This window comes from Callospermophilus lateralis, chromosome X (genome assembly GCF_048772815.1).
Source record: "Callospermophilus lateralis isolate mCalLat2 chromosome X, mCalLat2.hap1, whole genome shotgun sequence".
Lineage (NCBI taxonomy): Eukaryota > Metazoa > Chordata > Mammalia > Rodentia > Sciuridae > Callospermophilus > Callospermophilus lateralis.
The window spans coordinates 12,421,789-12,431,977 of record NC_135325.1 but is presented as its reverse complement, the minus strand read 5'-3'; the positions used below and the strand labels follow the sequence as shown (position 1 = coordinate 12,431,977).

The window sequence follows — 10,189 nt, the reverse complement described above, 5'->3', positions numbered from 1 at the left end:
GAGCAGATAAAAGAAAAAAGAAGAGGAAGGCCAAATTAACCATGTGAGAAAGCTTCAGGCATTTGAAAAGCAAACAAATAAAACAGATTTTCAAATATTTATTTACCTCTTTGCCAGCCACCCAGTGTTCTAAAAATGTAAATAACCTTATAAAGATAGAGACAACAAGATGTCCCAGAAGTGCCTTTTCAAGACCACTGACAGGGCCTGTAGGAGGGGAGCTGGGCTTTGCAAGCTGGGGGCTATCACACAAGCAAATCTGCCACCAAGACAGTCAATGGCCTATAGGCCTCTGGTGGACTCAATCTCAGTGTGATAACATTGGTTTGTTGTAATTTCTTTTGACTTTATTTCTTCAACCTGGATTTGTAAAAATTACATCTCACACATTGTGCAAAACATTTTAAACAAATAAGTACCGACTACATTCTTCTGAGAAAAGATTCTCCTGTTTTACATCTTTTTTAAAAAATGATTTCTAGTTGTCTATGGACCCTTACTTTATCCATTTATATATGGAGCTGAGAACCAAACCCAGTGCCTCACTCCTGCTAGGCAAGCAGTTTACCACTGGGCCACAGCCCCATCCCCTTATGTTACTTCTGTATGTATTATGTACAGAGAATTTTTTAAAAAACCAAAGAGCTTCCCCTCACATGGGAGAACATGGATGAAACTAGAGGACATTATGATAGTGAATTAAGCCAGTCTCAAAATGATGAACATGGTATGATGTCTCTTACATGAGGTCCTCTCAGTACTCAAATTCTTAGAGACAGAGAGTCACCTGTGGCTGGGGTGAGGAAATCAAGAGCTGGTGTTAAATGCTGCAGAGTTTAATTTCTGCAAGATAAAGACATTCTACAGTTCTGTTGCACAACCACATAATGTTCTTAATACCATAGAACTACACACTTAAAAACTGTTAAGATGCTAAGATGTGTTCTACTTTTTTAAAATAAAAATATAAAAACCAGCTCATTTTGCTAAAAATGGTAATTCAAGGCATATTCTTAACTGTAACTATCTCTCTCATTCAGAGAGATTATAAGCTTCAAGAGTTTCAACTGCACCTAGTTTGGATTTGGGCACACATTAAAAATAGAATTAAATAATCATAAAAATAGAATAAAAATAATCATGTCAACAACAATTAAAAAAATAACTTAAACAAGATAATCCCCGTTTCTTAAATCCATACCTGTTTCTATGCAAAAATCAAGGGATTGTGCTTTGCCCTAAAGCTTATACTCTAAAATGCCAAATACTGACACATTAAAAATACCACAGATGAAGTGAAAGCTTGGAATTGATTTGGCTCAATGCTGGTGTGTTTTTAAAAAGAGAAGAAAACCAAGGCAAGACTCAGAACTTTGGGGTGCCACTCTTCATTTTATCTTTTGCCTGGCCTGCTGTGCGCCCAAACCCACGTGGCTGAGCTGTCAGAGTGGGTGCTGTGGCCACAGACACAGGGCACTGCACCAGTCTCAGCTGTAGACATTGTGGCAGTGGCTGGGGCTGAAGCTGCCCTTGAGGGGCAGGGGAGAGCTGGAATCTCTGTGGAGGAAGGCACTGCCTAGGTGTTTGCTGACCAGAGCCAAGCTGACACAACATAGCTGACTGGGGCTGCAGAGCACTGTTGCCTTGAGCTAGGTTAATGACAACAGCTTGTGGGGCCAGCAAGGCCCACTGTTGACCACCTGAAGCTGGCACAGAAGCCTGTGGTCCTGCCTGTGGAGGAGGAGCAGTTGTGGGTTGCTGAAGCTGTTGCTGTGGAACCAACTGGTAAAGTTGGGGCTGGGGCAGGAGCTGGGGCTGGGGCTGCAGTAGTTGCAGCTGCAGCTGCTGCGGCTGCTGCTGCTTCAAAATGATGGAACCAGGTGGAAGCTGGAAGACAGTTACAGGACCTGAAGTGTTATTTAAAATCAGTTGCACACCTGCTTGAGCAGGTGACTGTGTTGGACATGGCTGTGCATTGTGCAGTTGACCTCTGGGGGGCAGAAGGCCCTTGGGATGCATGCTTATAGGTACATAGGCACTGGTGGAATGGCTCAGCACAGGGTTGGAACCACTCACCAAAACCTGGGCTCCCTGTACTGGGCCGACCACATTGATGACCTTTAGGCCACTGGAGCCCATTGGGCCCCGGATGGTCAGGGTTCCTTCTGACAAGCTGGCAGGGGGCCAGGTGGCTGGATAAAGCACTACTCCTCCTCTGTTGACACCTAAAGGAGACTTCTGATAAAGGCCATGTCGCTTAGGAGCTGGGGCAAGAGGTGGGAATCTGTGCAAGCTGCTTGCCTGCTGTGCAGTAGGACTGTTACCTGACAAAGTCTGTCCTGCGCTGGAGGGAAGAGTCACAGCCAGAGCTCGAGGTTTCGATGTCTTCCCTGGTACTGATGACTGCACCCATCCGGTGGTAGGCTGCTTTGGCTTTTTCCCTGGAGAGGGTTGCCTGAGATGGGCTGAGCCACTGGAGCCACTGGAGCCATGGGGCATCTTGCCTGCACATTCGACTTTGCTCTGGACTGACTCCTGGCACACATTCACTGGCCCTGCATCAATCTTTGACCCTTCCACGAAGTCATGTGAATGGTCAGCTGGGGAGACCAGCGGGGGATACATCTGGATCTCACATGGGCCCTGTTTAGGTGATGCAGTTTTGCCAGAGAAAAGCGGATCATTGAGTGACTGCATGAAGCTCAGCTTCGTTTCCCACAGCTGATTGCCACTGTCACACTCAAATCCAAAGTTATCTCCTAGCTCAGGAGCTGGCCAGACTGTTGCTTGTGGGTCATCAGATCCCAAAGACTCCTTCACTTTAGCATATTCATCCACATCCACTTGAGGAGGTATGGCCAAGTCACAGCATCTCTCTTTCCACATGTCCACACGATATCCAACTGGAGGCATCCTCAGGTCTTGCTTCAGACCTGCTTTTCTCTCTTCCTCTTTTTTGCAAGCAGTCAATAGTCTTGCATCAGAGGGAGACTGATGTTGTGATAGCTCTTGCTGCAGATTCAGAGAGGACCATGAATACCTCTTCAGGCACCGCTTCATTGGGTTAGTATTCATCTTCTGCTTGTTATACAGTAGCCTGTTAGCAGTGCAGGTGACAGCCACAGAGGGATCAAGACACAATGGTTCAGCTGTAGCTAAGAGCAGTTCACTCTCAAGGGCAAGTTTGTCTTCCTGAGTCCATTGGAGGTCATCACTCGTCATGGACTCTATATCACATGCTAAAGTCTGCATGGTGGGGCGCAAGAGAATATGCCGGCTTTGGTAAGTGGAAGGTTCCATGTCACTGCACTGTCTGTAGTCACGGATTTCTGCTATGACACACCCACAATGAAAAATGTTCAGCTGCGATTTTTCTAGGACATCCAGTAGAATAGGTGGTAATTCTTCTGCATCCAAGTACTCAAGCAGTTCCCCTTCTCCATAAGGCAGCTGGATGGTCTCTGAAAAGAACCCACTTTTGTCCTCCAGCATCAGAGAATAGCCCTTATTTCCCGGGTACAAGTTGACTACTAAGCATGGCAAGGACTCTCTCCTAACCAGCTTTTCCAGCAAGTTGACATTGCTCCTGAGTTCCTCCGTCCCCTCGGGCTCTTTTTCACATTCTTCTACATAAATGTCATAAAGTTTTTGATGTAGAGATTTCTCCCCACTAGATGAGTATTTTCTCTTAGGGGGTCTCTGTTGGGCACTTTCAATGACATCCTCTGCACGATCCAAAGCTTGTTCTAAAGATCGCTGCATTTTAAAATAAAACAGGAGCCCTAAAGAGGAGAGAAACGTACGTGCATTGGTGGAGGGAGGTGGAAATCGTGTGGACAGTTATCACTTTGGGTCCTGCAAACTCTACAGTCCACCCTGAAGCCAACAGCCTTCATTCAACAGGTTCACCAAGACACCCACCCCCCGGGGGCATTACAGAAAACACCCAGAAATTTCTGAAAAGACCTGTACCTGTTTGTGCCACCGTCTGTGCCGTGTTGGGTGCTCGGTCGGCAGGAAGTGGACCTGAGGGGCCAAGGTCAAGGAGTGGCCGTTAGGACGCATGCGCGCTCCGATGCATACCAGGCCCAGGTCCAGACCTGCAGGCCGCTGACCTGCAGACTCAGGCTGCACTTCCTGTCTCCTGTCCACACTTCCGCTAGAGCTGTGCGTGTTGTGGGGCTGGCCACATCTTTTCTTTTCCATTTAGTTTGAAGAGCACACACAGAAGCACCAGCAACCAAGGGAAATAAATATTGGATGCTTTGGGGACACTTTCACTATTCTCCAGAGTTCCCAGGAATGAAATTGCCAGGAAAGTCATGGAAGGTGTCATCTGTTTTGGTGGGAACTTCAAGATTTACTATGTTTGGAATGTCTTTCCTTCATGTTAGGGCTGCCCCTGGTAGCCATCATCAGTTCAGTACATGTAAATGAGCCTGTGTTTCTAGCTTTTTCATACATGGGGACTCCGTGCATTTGGTGCAAGCATCCTCACTGCATTCTTCTGCAAGCTCCTGCCTGAGGGGTTTTCTTATAATAGTACACTTATCAAGATGTTCTTATACACAACCACTGACCATTGATTTCTCCTTGTGTTAGAGCTGGGAATTTTAGAATTCTTGAAAGGAATATAGTGGGTCACTCTATTGTCTATACAATACAATCAGGATAGTAAAGGGACATTTAACCTTTTTGCCTTGAAAAGTACCCTTGAATCTGTTGTAGATTGTAGATTTCATCCACATTGTAGATGAAAACGATTATTCCTGTTGGTGGCAGTACAGTAAAGTATAGCCTAAAGCTGTGGTCCTCATGATGGATTTGGAGTGGTGTGATTGAAGCTTCCTCAATTTGTGGAATATTGTTTTCCAATAATTTTGTTGCCTTGAAATCTGCCAGTCTTTGGGGGTAGGTGTTTAAAGAATCTCTGAATATTAAATTTGAATAAAGTGTTTATCCGATATTCATATCAAAATATTGATAATGGGAAGATTCAGGATAAATTGGGGAAACTCCTGAATCACAGACTACTTTAAAATAAACATGCTTTTTTTGTACTAATAGTAACTGCATTTATTACATGTTACAGTAGATACATTATATCAAGTTGAATTAAAAGTTTCTTGACTAAGGGTGTCTTTAAAACAGCCCTCATTCGGCTGAAGAGGTAGCTTAATGGTGAGTGCTTGCCTAGCACGTCCAAGGCCCTGATTGAGCCTCAGCACCACCAAACGTGAAGCAAAATGACTCTCAGAATCAGACAAAAATGATTTCCTTTGGAAACACCAATCACCATTGAACAAATAGGCAGTTCTGGACTATCTCAAGGACCTTGAAAACAGTTTCTTTTCAGGTATGCATTCTTCCCTGTCTCTCTCTCTCTCTCTTTTTTAAAGAATTTCCACATGTCTGAATTTAGGCAAAATATAAGAGCAACTTTTGTGGATTAGTTAGTCACAGTTTGCTAACCATTAATTTTGTTTTCTTGGAATCTCCCAGTTTTCTGTGCTTTGCAGTTCCATGGTGTGGTGTAAATGCTGCTCCTTAGCTCACATCTCAGGCTACATCTCCCTTACCAGAGAGGTCTATCTGCTCACCCAGCATGGGGTGGACCAGCTATTCAGTTGTTGCAATAGGAGTCAACCACCATTTTAGTCAGTTATTTTGCTACTATGATCAGAAGACCCAACAAGAACAATTGTAGAGGAGGAAAAGTTTATTTGGGGCTCACGGTTCACAGGTCTTAATCCATAGATGGCCAACTCCATTGCTCTGGGTTGGAGGTGAGGCAGAACATCCTGCCAGAAGGGTGTGGCAGAGGAAAGTGGCTGAGGACATGGCACCAGGAAGCAGAGACAGTGTTCCACTCACCTGGGACAAAATATATACCCCAAAGGCACACTCCCAGGGACCTACCTCCTCCAGCCACACCCTACCTGCCTACAGTTACTACCCAGTTATTCCCTATTAGGGGATTAATGCACTGATTAGGTTAAGATTCTCATAACCCAATCATTTCACCCCTAAACTCTCTTGCATTGTTTCACACATGAGTTTTTGGGGTACACTTAATATATAAACCCATAATAGCCACTCATTTTTATGATATAGATAATGTCCCATATAATGTATTTGGACAATTGGAGAAGTGAGATTGTATTGTGTTCAAGTGAAGTGGGCAATAACAGAATTTTTTTTCCCAGCTATTAAAGGCAACAGGCCCCAAATGAAGGTTTTGGCCTATTCCTTGTTTCCCAGTAGGCATACCTCATGGCAGTGTGGTTCATGGGTATATTGCAGGAGACTCTGGATGTGTGTGTGTGTTCCAGCATGCATTTTTTGGTTTGGCACTGTTTTCATGGCTCACCCATCCCCTTCTCTTGAGCTGCCTAATTACCTGGTTTTTCCACCAAATCAAGTGTTTTAGTTTTTATTTTTAATTACTCTGTGTGCACACCATCCTTTGAAGCTTCCGAATATGAGCACACTGGGTGATTATAAGAACTCTAACTGCAGTCCTCCTCTTTAACTTCTCAGCAGACATGTGCATGCTAAGGAGCCCTTTGCATGACTAAGCTAATATTTTCTAGAGGAATAAGAGAATTAATTCATTTAGTGGATGATAATTGACCTGATTTGAAATTAGTAAGCTGCTTTACTCCATACATTAAGGGTCAAGCATAAACATTAAATTTTAAAAGAAATTTTATATGTTCACTGCATACAACATAGAGATCTATTTTATATCAAAATGTAAAATATATTGTAAAGACAATATATTGTTTTCTTTAGAAATGCAAGAAGAGGAATTTGGGGTGTAGCTCAGTGGAAGAGCACTTACCTAGCACATATGAAGCCCTGGGTTCCATTCTCAGAACCACATAAAAATAAATAAAGTTATTTTGTCCATCTACAATCAAAATTTGTTTTAAAAAAAGAAATGCAAGTTTAAAGTGATTGTGATGTACTGTCACCACAAAATAATAATAAATTTGAAGTCATAAACTTCTAAAAATTAAGTGTAATATATGTAAAATAAAATCTAGCTTTTTGAGTATATAGTACTATAAGTGTTGACAAATTCATTCAGTTGAGCCTACACCACTATAATCTAGTTATAGAACTCGTCCTCCATTTAAAACATAAATCCACCGTGGATCTCTGATGTTAACTCCTTTTCCTACCTACAATCCCTGTCAATTTTTTATCTGTACTGTATGTGTATAGATTTACCTTTTTCAGAAAGGCATATAAATTGAAGTCACATATATGAAATCATAAAGCATGTAGCCTTTGCAACTGGCTTCCTAAATATACCTACATTTGAAATTTATTCATGATGTATGTATTAGAGGTCTCTTCCTTTTCATTGTTGAATAACATTACACTATATGGATGAACCAGAGTTTGTTTACCCATTTACCAGTTTAAAGACCTATAAATAAAGAAATCTGTTTTAACATGTTAACTGTAGACATGGTGAGGACAGTGCACTGGAGTGGGGTGAGACTGGTGATGGGATACAGGTTAGGAAGTGATTGTGATATCCCAGTACCAACTGGTGGGGTCAATGTCAGTAAATATGTTAAGAAAATTCTTGAGTCATATCTCAGATAGATTTAACGGTGCATGATAATTGATTATAGACATTGAAAACATGAAAAGAGCTGATTTGAAGAAAAGTTGCTGGCTTAAGGGGATCAAATAACCTCTGGTGTTTATATCATGTATAATTCACTTTTTATGGGGATCAGGGGTCAAGATTGTGGGTGGTCAGGGAGTGGTGACATTCTTCATGCTATAAGCTGCCATGAAAGAAGCAACTGCTATTTTTTCTCATTACTTTTTATCCAGGGTATAACACAATTTTATGTAAACTAGAATTCTGTGGTAGACAGAATAATGATCCTCGAAGATGTCCACATCAGAATCTTTATAACCTTTGAATATGTAACCTTCCAGTACAAAGCAGGTATGACTAAGTATGGAGCTTGAAATAGAATTGTTATCCATGATTTTCTAGGAGGGACCAATGTAATTACAGGGGTCCTTACAAGGGAAGGAGGGGCACAGGAGAGTCAGAGAGAGTGAGAAAGAAAGAAAGAGACATTTGAAGATGCTATCCTGCTGGCTTTTAAAATGGAGGAAGGAGCAATGAGTTAAAGAATGCACATGGCCTCTAGTAGCTAGAAAATGTAAGGAAACACATTCTCATCCAGAGCCTCCAGAAAAGAAAGCAACCTTGTCAATGCCTTTTTTGTTTGTTTGTTTGTTTTTTGCCTAATGAGATCCATTTCAGACTTTGACTTCCAGAACTGCAAATAATCTATTTGTTTTGTTTGAAGTCACTACATTTGTGATAATTTGTATAGCAGCACTGGTGTCTTAGTCTGTTCAGACTGCTCTTACAAAGTACCTTAGATTGCATAATTTATTAATAACAGAAATTTGTTTCTTACAGTTCCACAGGCTAGAAAGTCCAAAATTAAGGTGCCAGCAGATTCCATGTCTGGTGAGGGTCCATTCCTCATAGATGGTACCTTCTAGTATGTTCTGAAGTTATAGAATGGACAAAGAAGCTCCCTAAGGCCTCTTTTCTGAGGGTACTAATTCATTCATGAGGATAGAGCCCTCATGAGCTAATAACCTCCCAAAATCTCACCTCTTAATACCATTCTTAGGGGCTAGGTTTTAACATATAAATTTGGGGACAGGGGACACAAACACTAAGACTATAGAAATGGAAAAACTAATACATATTTTATGTAATGGATGGTGCTCAGAACTGGAAAAGACCTGTATTCTGCTATTTGCAGTTCACTGAATCTAGGTTTGCACAACTCCATACCTCTTGAACAAAAGAGAGCTGTCTGGTTGTCTAATATAGTTGAAATTGAGGAGGGGGAAAGACAAGCAGCCTTTCCCAAAACATGTAATGTCATACTACTTAATGTGATTTTATAAAATGTTTTCCAATGTCTCAAATTTCAGAAACAAGTCAGTTTGAGGTACAATGTCTTTTGGGATGTAAAACAAACTAGAAAGGAAGATATTGTGGCAGGAACTCTGGCCTGTTTCATATTTTGGGGTTTGCTGGAGTTGTATGAGCTTTGACGAGTTTTTAAACCATTCTGAATCTCTATTTCCTCTTCTATAAAGTGATATTATAATAGTCCCTGAGGATTAAGGAATGTAAAGAGTCAATATGCAATGAGCACTCTATAAATGGTAGCCATTGCAATTCTATAAAATTAAATGCAATTGAAAAGCAGGTTATTGATACCACTGGTTACCAATGATGAGTCCTGCTTCCTCACATATTGAAGTACATTAGAGAAGCATGCCAAGGCAAGCATATGAAACAGGATTCATTTTAAAAAGGGGTAACGTAGACTTCTCCCGTGAGGGAGAAGGGGGCCATAGCTGGAATCCTGGTATCCCAAGAAGGAGGTGTTCTGCCCTTTTTTATATGTGCTAGGATTCCTTTTGTTCTTCTGCTCTTTTCCTCTATTTCTCTCCTTCCTGTATATGTGACTAGGCCCAGAGATGCTCAGTGGGATGGCCAAAAGATGAGAAGCAGATGGGCTAGAAGGGCCAAGGTGAAGCAATCTAGGCAGGAAGGGGGCCCAGGATATATTAACAACTTTTATAACTCTCTGTAGGGAGGGACAATCCCTGGGACAGGTTATTTTAGCATCACATTGGAGCAGGGGCAGGTTATCTTGATTAGGGTGGAGGAAGAGCTCTGAAGGCATTAATATTTCAATCCCTCTCCAACTTTCCAGATCCAAATTGGCCTCCTTGATCCTACCTGACTTGATTTGCCTATCTATAATGACTGCCTCTTTTTAATTCTGGCTTCATTATCTCAGATTATATTACAATCTCAGTTGATACAACCTCATTTTACAGCAAGGAATCCCTCATCAGACACTAAATCTGTCAGTGCCAGTTCTTGGTCTTCCTAGTCTCCAGAACTGTTGAAAAGACATTTCTGTTGTATATAAGCCATGCAGTCTCCAGTAGTTTGATATAGTAGCCCAAAAGGACTAAGACAAGCATTGTCATTTCAAGACTCAATTACATTCAATATACCATACTTATTGAGGTGGGAAAGTGGATTAATGCTGCCATTTATAAAGGTTTCTAAGAACAAGAGCTGAAACCAAACAAGTTTTTCATTATC

The 10,189-nt window shown here is 41.8% G+C and overlaps 1 pseudogene; it reads right to left on the bottom strand.

Moving 5' to 3' along the window:
• Positions 1-1,365: 1,365 nt before the first annotated feature.
• On the bottom strand, positions 1,366-3,762 carry LOC143639341 (transcription factor SPT20 homolog pseudogene; annotated as a pseudogene).
• Positions 3,763-10,189: the final 6,427 nt, after the last annotated feature.